Below are 16,589 nucleotides of genomic sequence, written 5' to 3' on the forward strand. Positions count from 1 at the left end.
GGTAAACAGCTTCAAGTTCCTCGGCATCCACATCACCGAGGACCTCACGTGGTCTGTACACACCGGCTGTGTGGTGAAAAAGGCACAACAGCACCTCTTTCACCTCAGATGGTTGAGGAAGTTTGGTATGGGCCCCCAAATCTTAAGAATTTTCTACAGGGGCACAATTGAGAGCATCCTGACTGGCTGCATCACTGCCTGGTATGGGAACTGTACCTCCCTTAATCACAGGACTCTGCAGAGAATGGTGCAGAGAGTGGTGTAGTTGTGAACTTCCCATGATTCAGGACATTTACAAGGACAGGTGCATAAAATATTTGCAAACGTTTGTACAATGACAGGATCATTGGGGACCCAAGTCATCTCAACCACAATCCATTCCAGCTGCTACCATCCAGGAAGTGGTACCGCAGCACAAAAGCCAGGACCAACAGGCTCCGGGACAGCTTCTTCCACCAGGCCATCAGACTGATGAACTCACACTGATTTGAGTGTACTCTGTATTACATTGACTGTTCTATTTATCATAAATTATTATAAATTACTATGATTGCACATTGCACATTTAGATGGATATGTAACGTAAAGATTTATACTCCTCATGTACGTGAAGAATGTAAGAAATAAAGTTAATTCAATTCATTTCAATTCAATACAGGAAGAGGGCCTTTGGCCCACAATGTTTTGCCGAACCAGTTAAAAAGCAAGTCAAAAACACCCAAACACTAATCCCTCCTAACTACACAATGTTCATATCCCTCCATCTTCCTCATATCCATGTGCCTATCTTTAAAATATCTACATTTGCCTCTAACAACATACGAGGTAGCACATTCCAGACATCCACCACTCTCTGAGTAAAAAACTTACCCACATCCCATTTGAACCTACTCCCTCTCACCTTATTCTAACAGATGTCCAGTGGTCTCTGGACTCTGTCTAACTCAGCAATAATTTCTGCTCAGTTTGATGTCAGCTATTTGTATTTGTGCAGGTTAAAAACCACAATAGTCCCGGTGAACAAGCAATGCTTGTCGATCCAGAGATGCTGAGGTCACTATATAAGTGGTTGGCTTTTCTGCAGGGGACTGCCAATGATGTGAAGTTCAGAATCACATTTAGCTGGTGATCCAATGACATTTTTTCTTGATGAAATTGTTGCTGAATGCAAGTGGACTCATACCCTTTGATAAATGACTCTAGGCTTTATTACACTTTAATGCCTACCCACCTCCAAGAAAAGCATCTTCCACCAAAACTATCACAAGTTGACCCATGCTCTCTGAGGATTTAGCTTCCCAAAGGCTCAAAGTACTGACCACTGTCAATGCTCCTTGGATTCAATCTGCTCTCCATGGGACTGTAAGGGGCTCCTCCTGTTCTTTGGCTTGCAACAACGGGCAGGTTGATTGGTGAACTGGCATGGAAAATTGTCCGTTGTGTGCAGGTGAGTGGGAGCTGATGGGAATGTGAGGGAAATAACATGGGATTATGTAAATGGATGCTCTTTGGTCACTGGGACTCAGAGGGTTGAGGAGCCTGATTTCATGTTGAGTGGTTTTAAAACTCTATGAATATACAAGACAAGTGAATGGGATGAATGCTTTATCAATGAAATAAACAGGTGCAGCGTCTCATTAAATTATGTGCTCAGAAAACTACCAGAGGATTTTGTAAGTTAATGGTGTGCTGGTTAAGATCATGCTTGAATAGGGATGCAAAATTTTAAACAGGCTTCTATTTCTCATGTTAATAAAATTAAAATGATCACAATTTGTTCTCAAGAAGGCTTAATTTTTATCTAATTAGAGTAAAAGGAAATCAGACCTTTAAATTCCTTAAACTTACCCAGTAGGACTGCCAAGAGTCCCACTATTCCACTGCCAGCACCCAGTTCAATCACCTTCATGCCAGAAAGGATTATTCTCTGCTTTTCAAAATACTGACAAAGAGCAAGACCCTGAAAAATATAACAATGTTAGAACTACTTCATTTGTGTTGATTTGATGCAATACAGGACCAGCGTGCAAACAAAAATGTAGCATGTGAAATATGTAACATGGTAGCTCATCATTATTATATGAGTACAAAAAGTACAAAGTACAAAGTAACAAAGTAAATTTACTATCGAAGTACATACTTACATATCACCATATCTATGTAGGAAATGTGATAATAAATTTACTGGTGGCAATTAACACCGGCAGCAAATTACCAGGTCGGCAGTGTAGCAGTGTGGTTACCACACTTTATAGTCCCAGAAACCCAGGTTCAATTCCCGCCACTGCCTGTAAAGATCTCGTACATTCTCCCCGTGACCGAGTGGGTTTCGTCCGGGTGCTCCGGTTTCTTCACGCGCACCAAAGACATACCAGTTGATAAGTTAACTGGTCATTGTAAATTGTCCTGTGATTAGGCTAGGGTTAAATTGGGGGTTTTTGGGTGCCGTGGCTTGAAGGGCCAAAAGGGCCTATTCCACACTGTACCTCAATACCTAAATAAACATACCACCCTGAAATTTATTTTCTTGCAGGCATTCACAGTAGAACAAGAAATACAATAGAATCAATGAAAAGCTACACACAATGACTGACAGCCAATGCATAAAAAAAACAAAGTGTAAATACTAAAAACAAGCAATCATAATAATAAATAAGTCAACAAATAATACTGAGAATATAATTTGTAGAATCTTTGAATGTGAATCCATAAGTTGTGGTTACCCAATGACTTGGCCTCCATAGCAGCCTTTGGCAAAGAAATTCACAGATTCACCATTCTCTGGCAAAAGAAATCCTGCCTCCTGTTATGAGGCTGTGTCCTCTCGTCTTAGACTCACCCACCATTAGGAACTTGGCTCAGGGATAATAGGGATGGACCCGAAACAGAGGCTTTGTTAGTGACTTCCAACTTGCATAATGAATTAAAAAATAACCTCCTTAAAATACAATGCATTGGTTAGAATAATGGCTTTTGCTACTGTCTCAAGAGCTTTCAGTAAAATGAAGAAAGGGAATCTGGGGGCTACAGAGTACTCACAACACTGCTAAAATAAATGAAAGGACGGTAAGTTAAACCAAGTCAGAAATGGCGTCTTATGAACTCAAACTACAGGAAAAACTAAAAGCTGCAATATAATCAAAACAAAAGAGGAATGGGAAATGTACAAGATAAACATTACAACAGAAAGATTGGTTAGAGTGCGTAGCCCACAAACGTTTTTCAAAAAAAGGCACAAGCACAAGTCAAAGTGAAATGAATCATGCCACAAGATCAACTGGGAAGTTACATCTGGTGGCCATTACTATGACATGGCTGGAAGGAGGTCAAGACTTGCAGCTAAATATATCAGGTTACAGCTTTTACAGAAAGTTACGGAAGAAGAGTATCTCTGGCGATTATGAAGTATATTGTCATGTATAGTCACTGTGGCAGAAGAGAATATTTGACCCTAGAGTCTGAGCTGACTCTATTCAGAGCAACCCAGTCAATCTCATTCCCCTATTGCTCTGCAAATTTATTACCCTGAAGTTCCTGTCCAATTTATTTTTAAAATCACCAATTGTCTCCAGTTCTTATACCAAGTAGGCAACAAATCCAAATTATTATCATCTAATACATAAAGAGATTCTTCCACATTCCCTTCATCTATTTCTTGCCCAGTAGTTTAAATCTATATTCCCTTGTTTCTGTACCCCAGTACATGTGATCAGGTATTTCTACTATCTCATTTGATAATCATGTACACTTCACCAAATTTCCCTCAAACTTCTTTTTTTTTAAATCTAAGGAGAACAGCACAAGATTTGCCAACTTAACCATGCAACTATTCTGGTAATTCTCCTCAGCACCTTCTAAAGCTGTGGTAAACCAATCTAAGTATAGTATTCTAGTTACAGTGTCTAAAGATAAAGCATAACTTTATTTACTCCGATGCCCCACATGATTTACTAATTACTCTCTCAATTTTCATGACACCTGTACATACATTTACTTGTTCGTTCAATTGTTACGTGCCGTGTCATATGATGTGGACGTTCATGGTCTTTCTATGATCATGATTCTTCGTGCCAAGTATTTTTACAGAATTGGTTTGCCATTGTCTTTTGCTGGGCAGTGTCTTTACAAAATGGGTGATCCCAGCTATTAATGATACCCTTCAGAGATTGTCTGCCTGGCATCATTGGTTGCATAACCAGAACTTGTGATGTGCACCAGCTGCTCCGTTGGCTTTACGTGATCCTGATCAGGGCGTCTAGCAGCTGCTACACCTTGCCCAAGATATTTGTGGATATGACAATTAAACTTGATTTCAATATATCTGGCTACTTTCAAAGATCTACATAATTGCCCCTCCGCCACTCACTCTCAACCTACTCGCTCTTTAGAATGTTATAATTAAATTTCCATTTCTCCTTCTCATCTTTTTTGCAAAACTGTATAATCTTGCTGTATTAAACTCCATTTGCAATTCTGTGCATCTTGCCACCCTCTCTATTGAGATCAACATACAGTAGATTGCAATACAAGTTACCACACCTCCCGATAAGACATTTTGTAGAAATTTACTCTGTACTCTCATACCAAATCCCTTATTTCTATCAAAGAAATTATGTCAATTATGAAACAGTTTTTGAGAGGCAGGTAAACTGATAATGGGGATTTGATGCAATGATAAGGAGTTGAGAAGAATTTAAGACAGGAATTTTTGCAAAAGCTTCTTGCCAGCAGATGCGAAGGGGCAGGGTGCAGAATCAGAAATTAGTCACCACACAGGAAAGGCAAGTTGGTTTTTATATAAAAATGTTCTTATGGATAAACAGGCCAGCTTACATGTGAAAGGCCGTAAATTTATGAAGCATGCTAAGGACTGTTGTCTGTAATAATCTGTCTGAGAACTAACAATTAACAAAACAGATTTAATTCACAATATAACCACTGATCATTGTAACAGTTGGCAGTGAATCACCAAAGGTTGAGGAAAAACGATATAATTCCACTTAAACAGCAAAATCACATTAGAATAAACATTGAGATCTCCCAGCCAACAGATGAAATTAAAGCTTTACAGAGTGCCGCATCCAGAGCTAAAGGGAATGCGCATTCAGATTGGAAGAGGAAATTCCAATCAATCGCATGCTCAATAATGGAAGGGCCCAGCATGTGAATGATAAAGTCAAGGCCAAAACATTCACAACTATATTCAGCCTGAAGTGCCAGATCTCAGCTCTGGCTGTGTGCACGACCCACTCAGAATCTGGACTTCAGCCAATTCAAATCACAGAGCATTATCAATAATGGATATGACAAGACCCTACAAATAAATAAACATCTATATTATATATATAAGCCACTCAGCTCTTCAAACCTACTTAGCCATTCAGTAAAATCATGACTGATCTAACGCAACTTCAACTCCAAATTCTCACACAGTTCAACTAGGCATGATCCAGATCACATTAAATGAAAATATTTATCTTTAATTACTACTTGTTATTACTACTATGTTCTTTCCATATGCTGCTTCTGAGTCACAAATCCAAATACAGAATTAAATTCAGTATTCAAAATAAACCTGCACCTAAATCCCTACTGAATCCATGTCTGAATCTTGGAAATCAATGGCCAAAAAGCTGAAATATTAAGGTTCAACAAGCAGAAGTAAATTCAAGATCACTACAGCTCAAAATAACTATAGTTGAACCATCTTTTACCACAACAATTCAGAATCAGGTTTAATATCCAACAGCCAAGCTGGCATATGTTGGTGGAATTGACAGCACCATGGGAAGATGGTGTCGAAGAAGCTTATGAGAGGAAAAAGACCAAGTACTCTGAACTGGCAATTGAAGCTGCCCAGAATGGCTGGAAGACCAAGATTTTCCCTGTAGAAGTGGAATGCAGGGGACTCATTGCTACATCTACGACCAGTCTATTGAAGAAGATGGGGGTGAGGGGTCACTCCCTCCAACAAGCAATCAAGTCCTTGTCAAATGCAGCAGAAGAAAGCATCAATTGGATTTGGATGAAAAGGAAAGACAACAACTGGGCTGCAAGGTGAAGACAGGAGGGTATGGAACTGAGGGGGGTGTATCTGGGACGCCAGATAGCACCGTTGAGCCCTCTGGAGACGTCGTGGGCTTATCAACGAAACGTCAAAGAAGGAGGGTGCCCACCTGATGACCCCAATAACATACCTACCCTCCCTCCTTGTCACCACTCCAAACCCACTGCCAACATCGAGAGTGCCAACTTACCATAGGGATTGAAACATCAAGTCCTAGTAGCTCTACTACTGACATACATTGTGAAATCTATTGCTTTGCTGCAGCAGTACTGTGTAATACATTTTTAAAAAACTATAAATTGCAATAAGAAATTTATACAAAAATATACTGGCACTGGCATACTTTCAAAGTATGATAGAATATAATGTCCAGATGAAGACTTAATGAAAGAGCGTGAACATTGAAAGTAAACATTGAATTAGTATTAATGATCAGATTCAACAACTTTTATTATTTTCTATACTGTTCAATCAATAGCTTTCCATTCTGTTCGGTGGAGAAGAACCCAATGTTTGCTTCATGTTCAGTGCTTGGCTTTTTAAATCATTCATTTTTCCCATGATCTATGGGGTTATAGACTGTAGCACTCAAGTACTTCACTCAGATACTTTTTTCTTCCTCAACCTTTGATACACGTTCAGGGTACAGTAAGCAGAGAATAGAAAGGTCAGAACAAGTTGAGTGTGGGCTGCCTGCAGAGGAACAGTGCCAACTTTGAACAATGAAACCAGATCTAAACCAAGAATTTCAACAAGCTTTACTGCGCTGGATTCTTCAATAAGACAAATGCATTTGACAACCCTAAACCATAAGCATTTCCCTGTAATCCTCAGTACAGCTCTGTGTGATACAGTGCTTTTGAGTAATTACTGTAAATGGGATACGATTCTGTATCATTCTTCAAAAATGTATTGTTTTTAAAAACGTGCAGTATAGGTCACATACTTACTGATCTAGAATTTTCTTCCTTATACGTCTGAAAGCAGATTATTATACTTACAGCATCCCATATAAAACTAGAAGATGAGCGCATGGAATCAGTCCTCTGGCTGATCCATAGCTGATGTCCACAAAACTCACAGTTCCTCTCCAAAATGTAGCTATCTGCTGGATCAGCGTGACTTTCAGTTCCATTTTCCTTTTGTATCTGCAATTAGCTTGCCTTGATCTCTGGTGGATCCCTTCTGAGCTCTGTACGGATTCCTTCCAAACATCAAATCCTCCAACCTGATGGCATGAACATTGACTTCTCTAACTTCCACTAATGCCCCACCTCCCCCTCGTACCCCATCCGTTATTTATTTATATACACACATTCTTTCTCTCACTCTCCTTTTTCTCCCTCTGTCCCTCTGACTATACCCCTTGCCCATCATCTGGGTTGTTTTCTGCCGCCCTCCCCACTTTCCTTCTCCCTGGGCCTCCTGTCCCATGATCCTCTCATATCCCTTTTGCCAATCACCTGTCCAGCTCTTGGCTCCATCCCTCCCCCTCCTGTCTTCTCCTATCATTTTGGGTCTCCCCCTCCCCCTCCCACTTTCAAATCTCTTATTAGCTCTTCCTTCAGTTAGTCCTGACAAAGGGTCTCGGCCTGAAACGTTGACTGTACCTCTTCCTAGAGATGCTGCCTGGCCTGCTGCGTTCACCAGCAACTTTGATGTGTGTTGCTTGAATTTCCAGTATCTGCAGAATTCCTCGTGCTTACGTTTTTAAAATCTGGATTATTATCAATTTCATGTGTCTTGAGTTTGTGTACCTGTATCTATGAAGATGTGGAGAAATCTTCGGAAAGTCTGCAGAATATTTCAGCATAGGTTTTTAGCACAAAGTAAAACTCACTAATTTTATGTTTATTGGAATAGATTAAGAAAACTCTTAGGAATACAATTTTTAAAAATTCAAAGTTCACTTGAATTATTGTCATGACTTTCGGAAGTTGTAGTATACTGGTTAATTTTGTCAGCAAATGTACATTTGTCTAAGACTTATTTGAAACTCCTAAACAAGCAACACCAGCAGAAGATCTTTTGCCCCATTGTATTTATGCCTGCCAAAATCTTTACTATCCAGTAACGTCTCATATTCATCCTTCCTGAACACTCCTATAGATTCCTCCCGAGTAACTATTTGTTATAAACCACTCTGGTTCTAATTTCTCTGCTTACTCACACTCACAACCCCACCCCCACAATCCTCACACTATTAAATATTACAACATCCCACTCTCTTCTTTGCCGTATGCCCAAACAACTCAGTTTGTTAAAACATTTTATCTACACAACTTTTCCGTTTAAGGTTAGTTAGCACCGGAGCCCATACCATTCATGGAAGCTTTCGCGTGTAAATGATTGAAAGAGATAGTCCATCTTACTGATTCCAGAGTAGGTATTCTTCAGATCATCTCACTTAGTCACTGGCTCTGCCAAATGTCTATTGCCCCTATTCAAACGTACAGATGTTATTCAGCATCCAAATCTAATTGTTATGAAGTAGTATATAAGAATATACTCACTTTCAGCAGTAGATCACTATAATAAACAAAAACTTGCTCAAAATGCAATTTTAAATATTGACTAGGAGATACCGAGTCTTGCATCTCTCTGTGCTTGCTCGTCACATTACTGCCAGGAAGATTTGCTATCTAAAGTATTTGTACAGCCTTGAGAGAAAAAGTTACAAATTACATTTAACAACAGCTGCAAAGCAAACAACAAAAAGAAATTCAGCTTAATTTTGTGCAGTTCAATGGGACAAATTAGCAAGTTAAAAATTAATCGAGGAGTTCTCTGAAAAAACATCAAACATGTCTTATTTTCTTTAAAATGATTGAACTCTTTTCAGTTTTGTAAAGGCATTGCATTTATTTCATACTTAATTCAATCACCTTGAAATCTCAACTCCGACGTAGTTGCTACCTTAATGTCTGCAAATGCTTGTGAAGACAATTTGTTTTACTGTTGCACAGAACCTTAGTAACCCATTATCAAAGTATTATCCTTAGGCAACTAGGACTGATTTCCATTATTAGGGTTGCTCAACTCTACATTTTTAATTCAAGATTCTATTGTGGCACAAAAAAGGAAGCTCACAATTTCTGCCTTCACCTTAATTGTCTTGTTTAAAATTCAGGTAACAGTAAATTTATCCTTTCTTTTATCCTTCCACTCATTATCCTTTTTTTTTAACTGAAGTCTGACTAAATTCAATGTTGCAGGTGCAAATCATTGTGTAATTCTAAGTAGAACGATTTTTAGCACAACCTCGCTTTTCAGATCATTTGGGTTAGTTTAAAACATATCATTTGACCATGACCTCAGTATGAATGAAACATCTGTTGAGGTATGTGCTAATTATATTTGTTCATTGGGACTAAGAATATAGAAATAGAGGACCCTTAACAAAAGACCATGTTGGCAACACACATAAAAGTTGCTGGTGAACGCAGCAGGCCAGGCAGCATCTCTAGGAAGAGGTGCAGTCGACGTTTCAGGTTAGCCATGTTGGCACTGATTTCTGATTTCTAAGTAGCTTGTTACCACTCCCTTAGTAACAGATTCCAACAACCTCCTTGCTACTGATTTCAGGTGACTTGTTTATGGTTCACTTTCCCTCTTCCTCCCTTCTTAAGCAGGGGAGTTATATTTATTACCTGCTAAGTGTTCCAGAATCTGTAGGTTAACAACAGACCGAGCACCGATCCCTGTGGCACACTGCTTATCACAAGCCTCCAATCAAAGACTAACCTTGTACTAACACTTCCTGGCTTCTCCTGTGAAGCCAATATATAATCGACTTTACTACCTCTACTTGAATGCCAAATGTCTGAACCCCCTTGAATTACACCCCCATGTAGGACCTTGTCAAAATCCATATAAACAACATCTACTACCTTGCCTTCATCAATATTCATGGTAACTTCCTAGAAAAATTCCGTAAGATTGGTCAGATATGACCAACCATGCACAAAGTCATGTTGACTATCCCTAATTATTCTCTATCCAAATACTAATATAATCCAGTTCCTTAGAAAACCTTCTAATAACTTACTAACCACTGATGTCAGGCTCACCGGCCTATAATTTGTAAAGGGATATTCTGCAGTCTACCATATCAATATCTGTTGTATCTTTATGCATTCTTATCTCCTCTGGTCCAGGGAGTAAAGATCTGGCTTCTCTAGTCTTTCCTCATAATTGAACTGCTCAATCCAATACAACATCCTGGTGAATCACCTTTGCACCCTCTCCAGTGCTATCACATCCTTCTAATACCTTAGTGACCAGAACTGCATACAGCTGACATCTAGCAAAGGTTATATAAAGTTGGAGAATGATCTCTCTACATCTGTTGTCAATGCCCTTACCATTGAAGGCCTATGCCCTACAAAGAATGATATCTACCTGTGTTGCCACCTTCAAGAATCTACGGACTTGTACCCCAAAATCCATCTATTCCACAATATTCCCAACCATTCATAATGCATGTCATAGCTTCCGAAATGCATCACCTCACATTTATCTGAATTAAACTCCGCCAGCTATTTCTATCTTTGGATGTGAGAGGAAACTGGGGCATTCAGGAAAAGTAAAACAGAATCGCAGGAAGAACGTGCAAGCTGCACACAGACAGCACCCACGGTCGGATTGAGGCCAGTACTTCCTCCAGTGTGTCATGCTGTATTTAACACTCATTAAGGGACTAAATATCAGGTTCCATTTACATAGGGAAAGCACCTGCAGGCTTTCTTATTCTTCTCTATTTTGATTGCCAACAGAATGCTGCCAAACTCATCTTTCTTCCGTTACTATGCTACTTATCAACATAAAGCAACACTGATGTTTTTGGAATGTAGGGGACAGGTAACCATATAAAATTATATTACTGATGAGCCTTGGTTCCACTGAATAGACTTGGTGCCAAATGCCTCCTTTTAGTCGTATGTTTGTAAATTCATGAACTGCTGTGACAATTGCAATAATTGATAGAAAAATCCCATGGCTGAGATTTTTTACAGAATCTACAGCATCAAGGCGACACTAACTGGAAATTCAGGGAGTTCTGAAGAAAGTACAATGAGCTGAGTTGTTGACTCGGTTTCTCTTTCTTCAAGCAATGTCTCGCTTGTTACACATTTCCAGCATTTGCCATTATTGTGCAGAATTCCCTAAAGGTTAATTTACTGATTGAGTCTGTGGTGAGGAAGGGAAACATAATGTTGGTACTCATTTTAAGAGGACTCGAATATAAAAGCAAAGATGTAATGTTGAGACTTTATAAAGCACCAAGGCCTTACTTGAAGTATTGTGAGCAGTTTTGGGCCCCTTACCTTAGAAAGGATGTGCTGAAACTGGAGAGGGTTCAAAAGAGGTTCATGAAAATGATTCTAGGATTGAATGGCTTGTCATATGAAGAGTGTTTGTTGGCTCTGGGCCTGTATTCACTGGAGTTCAGAAGAAAGAGAGGTGACCTTATTGAAACCTATTGAATAGTGAAAGGCCTTGATAGAGTGGATATGGAAAGGATGTTTCCTGTGGTGAGAGAGTCTCAGGCCAGAGGACACAGACTCAGACTCAGAGGGGCATCCTTTTAGAACGGAGATGAGGAGGAATTTCTTTAGCCAGAAAGTGATGACTCTGTGGAATTCTTCGCCACAGGCAGCTGTGGAGGCCAAGTTTTATGTATATTTAAGGCAGAGGTTGATAGATTCTTGATTGGTCAGGGCATGAAGCAATACGGGGGGATGGCAGAAGATTGTGGCTGAGAGGAAAATTGGATCAGCCATGTTGAAATGGCAGAGCAGACTCAAAAGGCCAAATGGCCTAATTCTGCTCCTATATCTTATGGTCTTATTATTGTTGCCAATTCAACTGATTTTGGCAAATGTAAATGGGTGAAGTTTGCCTTCGCTATAGTCATGACTGCTCTTCAAAAAACATTTGTTAAATGCAGAATTTTTTGAGAGGTTCTGAGACTGCAAACAACAGGGCCAGATGATTATATTTTTGAGAGAGCTTTCCTCATTTAAGATAATTTTCTATCATCGCCAATGGGAATCTCCCTTGCCAAAACTGTGTCTGGGTGTGCATTGTATGATTTTTTTCTGAGAAAATGGTTTAAAGAATAGGAAAATCATGTTCTGTGTCTGACCATATTTCAGAAGCAAGTTTCTCTATCAGAATCTTGGAAAATATTAGAAAACGGGCATAATAAATGAAGACATAATAAAGCAAAAACTCTTTATAATCCCACTTGAATTTGTGCATGAGAACTAAATTCAGCTATTGATGTCTGGACTGCATTGCAGTTTCTTTAACCACTATTTCCCTAAGTATAAGAAAGGGAGTCGTCAGGGTTTACACAAGACACATTTTGTAACAATACTATTTGGTTTGTTAATATTTGTACAATCTGAACATTGAAATATTGTTGAAGGTAAATTTGAAGGTTAAAATGACAGGGCAAGTTTGTTTTCTGAGACACTCTAGTCAAGGCTAGAGTCATACTTGGGGTTTGGAATGGAAATATTAAAATCATTGTAAACATATAATCAGACAGAAGATCCTTGCTACCCAAAATTGGGCCTTGGGCAACAATCAGGGTAAGACAGTCATGTCAGTCATGTTCTCAAATGCCACTCACTCATTTAAAATTGAAGTCACATCCAATGGGCATCATTTAGAAGATGAATGTTGTGTCAGTAGTTATCTCTGAGCAGCTGGATCTGTTATTAATCTAACAAACCTCACACAGTGGTGGTACCATGAAAGGTGGCATTAAAATCCGACCCAAAGGTACCCATACCTTTTACTGGTAAATTTGGCAAGGACAAAGTTAACTAGGTTATTCAGCTCTCACCATTTGCTGCAAATGTACACTAGCAGATACATCCATTGTTGGTATTGGTTGGAATTCCCTGTCCAGAATGCATTCTGGACTCATGCAATGCATGATCATTTCTCAAAGTACAGTTCAAATTGGAGAATTCCGAATTTCAACCATGATTTCCCCTATCAGATGATGTAATCAATAGGTTGTAATGAGAAGGAGCACCCTGTGCCTGTGTTTAATCAGAGATCATACTGAAGCAATATAGAAGCAACTCAAATCCAGGGCCATCTCTCCTCTATTGTGCACCTCTGGCAGTCTGATGTGCCAATAAGACACGATATACCTCTGGATAGTAGTGAATTTCATAGGGCACTAGCTGATAGGTGTTGCTGATTGTAATTTCAATTTGATGTCTAATTAGAGGCACCCTTATCAAATTTTTGACACTAATCTTCATCTCTTGAAGATTTTACATATTGGTTATTCCCAATAATGCCAGGGCAGTGTGAAGTGGTCTGTCAGATTTTGTCTTTGATACAATATCCAGACATTTAATACTAAGTTTGATATTTCAAAGGACAAAAAAGAGCCAACCACTCCCTAGGGTTGGAAGATACTGGGGTCATTCAACCATCTACCAGTATTGTAAACCAATTCTTTATTCCATCCTTGCTGGGGGAAAAATACACCTCAATCTATCAAATAAACATGGCAGTAATTGAAAATTTTGAAAATATTAAAAATCTGAGTTATTATCCTAGATCTAATGATGACTTATCAATGAAGGTTTAAAAAGAGCTCAAGGCTGTTCAGAACTTTTCAGTGGGGTGCAATCATCACGATCTTTTAGGTATTCAGCAGAGGCTAATAAAAAGAAGAGAGGTTTAAGCAGAGTGGCCATTGTGTGAGTGGGCCAGTGTTAGAGTTATCAGGCATTGCCGCAACAGTCTTAGGTGAGAACAGGCACAGGCTAGAACCTAAGCTTGAGAAGTTACAGGCTGAAAGCAGGATGGTGGTTTAGGCAGTGGAATGCTCCTCCTGTGAGATTGGGATTTCAGGGTACCTCACAGTCTTCCTGATTGTTACATCTGCAGGAAATGCACCCGACTTCAGCACCTGACAAACAAAGTCAAGTAACTGGAGCTGGATGTACACAGAGCTATTCTGGAGGCTGAAAACCACATAGATGAGACATGTACTGACGTGATCACATCCGCACTATAGGCTTCAGATATACTGTACATCGGTAACCACCAGGAGAAATAAGCAGTCAGTACAGTGTTTCCCTGTGGTCATTCCTCTCAGCAACAAGTATACGGTTTTGGATACTGCTTGGGGAATGGTATATCAGGGCACAGCAGCAGCAGCTAGGCCAGTGGTTCTGTGTCTGGTTCTCAGGATCAGCAGGGAAGGGTAATGTCAGGCAGAGTGATAGTGATAGAAGACTCGGTAGTTAGGGGGATTGGGCAGCACATTCTGTGGCCATGAAAGAGAAGCCAGGATGGTGTGCTGCCTCCCAGGAGCTGGGGTCCAGGATGTCTCGGAGCAGATGCAGACGATTTTCAAAAGGGAGGGCGAGCAGCCAGAGGTTGTAGTGCACATAGGCACCAGTGACAGGTAGAAAGTGGGGAGAGGTCCTGCGCAGTGGATATAGGGAGTTAGGGAAGTGACTGAAAACCAGGTTTTCTGAGGTAGTAATCTCTGGATTACACCAATACTACATGCTATTCAGGGCAGGAATAGGATGGTAGTACAGATGAATGAGTGGTTGAGCAAGTGGTGCAGGGGTAGTCTTTCAGATTTCTGGATCGTTGGAATCTCTTCCAGTGAAGGTATGATGTGTACAAAAAGGACGGGCTACACCTGAACCTGAGGGGGATCAATGTCCTTCTGGGAAGGTTTACTAGATCCGTTGGGGAGTGTTTAAACTAACTTGGCTGGGGATTGGGAATTGGAGTGATAGAGCTGAGGATGGTGCTGTTGGTTTACGAGTCCAGAATCCTGTAGTAAGAATGTGAGTAAGGACAGGCAGATGATAGGGCAAAATTGCAGTCAGTGGAATGAGTTAAAACGTAACTTGGAGGCAAAATCAAAAAGGGCAATGAATACGGGACTGAAAGTGTTTTATATTTGAAAACACGCAGTATATGGAATGAGGTAGATTATTGTGTTACACAGTTAGAGATTGGTAGATGTGACATTCTGGGCACCACTGAGCTGTGGCTGAAAGAAGATCACAGGTAGGAGCTTAACATTCAAGGATACACATTATATTGAAAGGACAGAAGGCTGAAGTTTCTGGGAATAGTTCACAAGACTCAGAATAGATATATCCGACAGAAGAAGTTGTTCTCAAATGACAAGGGTAGGCAATGGTGGCTGACAAAGGTAGTTAAGGACTGCATAAAAGCTAAGGAAAGAGTATATAAGGTAGCAAAAGTAAGTGGGAAGTTGGATGACTGTGGTAGAGACCGTCCATGATTATATCTAAGGCGGAAGTTGATCATTTCCTGATCAATCAAGGCGTCAAAGGATATGGCAAGAAGGCAGTTGTATGGGTTTGAGTGTGATCCAGGATCAGCCATGATGGAATAGCAGAGCAGACTGATGGGCTGAATGGCCTAATTCAGCTCCTATGTCTTATAGTCTTATGGACAGGCAGGTAGGCAGAAGGAGTGGGGTGGGACTGTTGGTAAAAAATGAAATCAAATCCTTAGAAAGAGGTGACATAGAATCAGAAGGTGTAGAATCCTGGTAGGTAGAGTTAAGAAAATGCAAAGGTAAAAAGATGCTAATAGGAGTTGTATACAGTACATATCCAAATAGTAAACAGGATGTGGAATACAAATTATAATGGGAGCTAGAACCGCATGTAATAAGGGCAATCCTACAATAGTCATGGAGGATTTCAATATGCAGGTAGACTGGGAAAAATGATGGAAGAGAAGATGGCAGTGCGACGCAGTACGCGCGGCCGTTCCGAATGAATATCGATTATGTGTAACTAGGGGGCCGTGCACAATCTGGATTTGATGGAGACAGCCATGAGAAGCGCAGAGGAACATCTGGAGTAACTTCTAAAATCCCTGCTTCGCTGCCGCTGCTACTGTGCGATCGAGAATCTCCGGAGGGGAAGGCCCCAAATCCTCGGCTTTGCTTATTGCCTGTTGCCAGGGCCGGGGTCGAAGCGTTCGGCAGAGATGGTGCTCGGTGCTCGATATCGAAGAGGTGGTCGGAGGCTTGGAGTTTTCGGACGGAGTCGGAGTCGGAGTCGGACTGTGGTCGGATGCTTCCAGGATGCTGCATTGGCAAGTTGGCGGTGCTGGAGGTTTACCGTCTGCGTAAGATGATGGGACTTTCGAGGGACTTTGAGACTTTTACTGTGCCATGGTCTGTTCTTATCAAATTACGGTATTGCTTTGCACTGTTGTAACTATATGTTATAATTATGTGGTTTTTGTTCGTTTTTAAGTCGGTTTGTCATGTGTTTTTGTGATATCATTCTGGAAAAACATTGTATCATTTCTTAATGCATGCATAACTAAATGACAATAAAAGGGGACTGCATGTCCTCATAATCACAATCATAATAATCATAAAATCAGATTGGTGCTGGATCCAGAGATGGCTTTTTAGAACAGCTTGTGGTTGAGGCCACTTAAGGAAAGGCAATTCTGCAATGGGTGTTATGCA

Source organism: Mobula hypostoma, chromosome 4 (genome assembly GCF_963921235.1).
Source record: "Mobula hypostoma chromosome 4, sMobHyp1.1, whole genome shotgun sequence".
In the NCBI taxonomy this organism is placed as follows: domain Eukaryota; kingdom Metazoa; phylum Chordata; class Chondrichthyes; order Myliobatiformes; family Myliobatidae; genus Mobula; species Mobula hypostoma.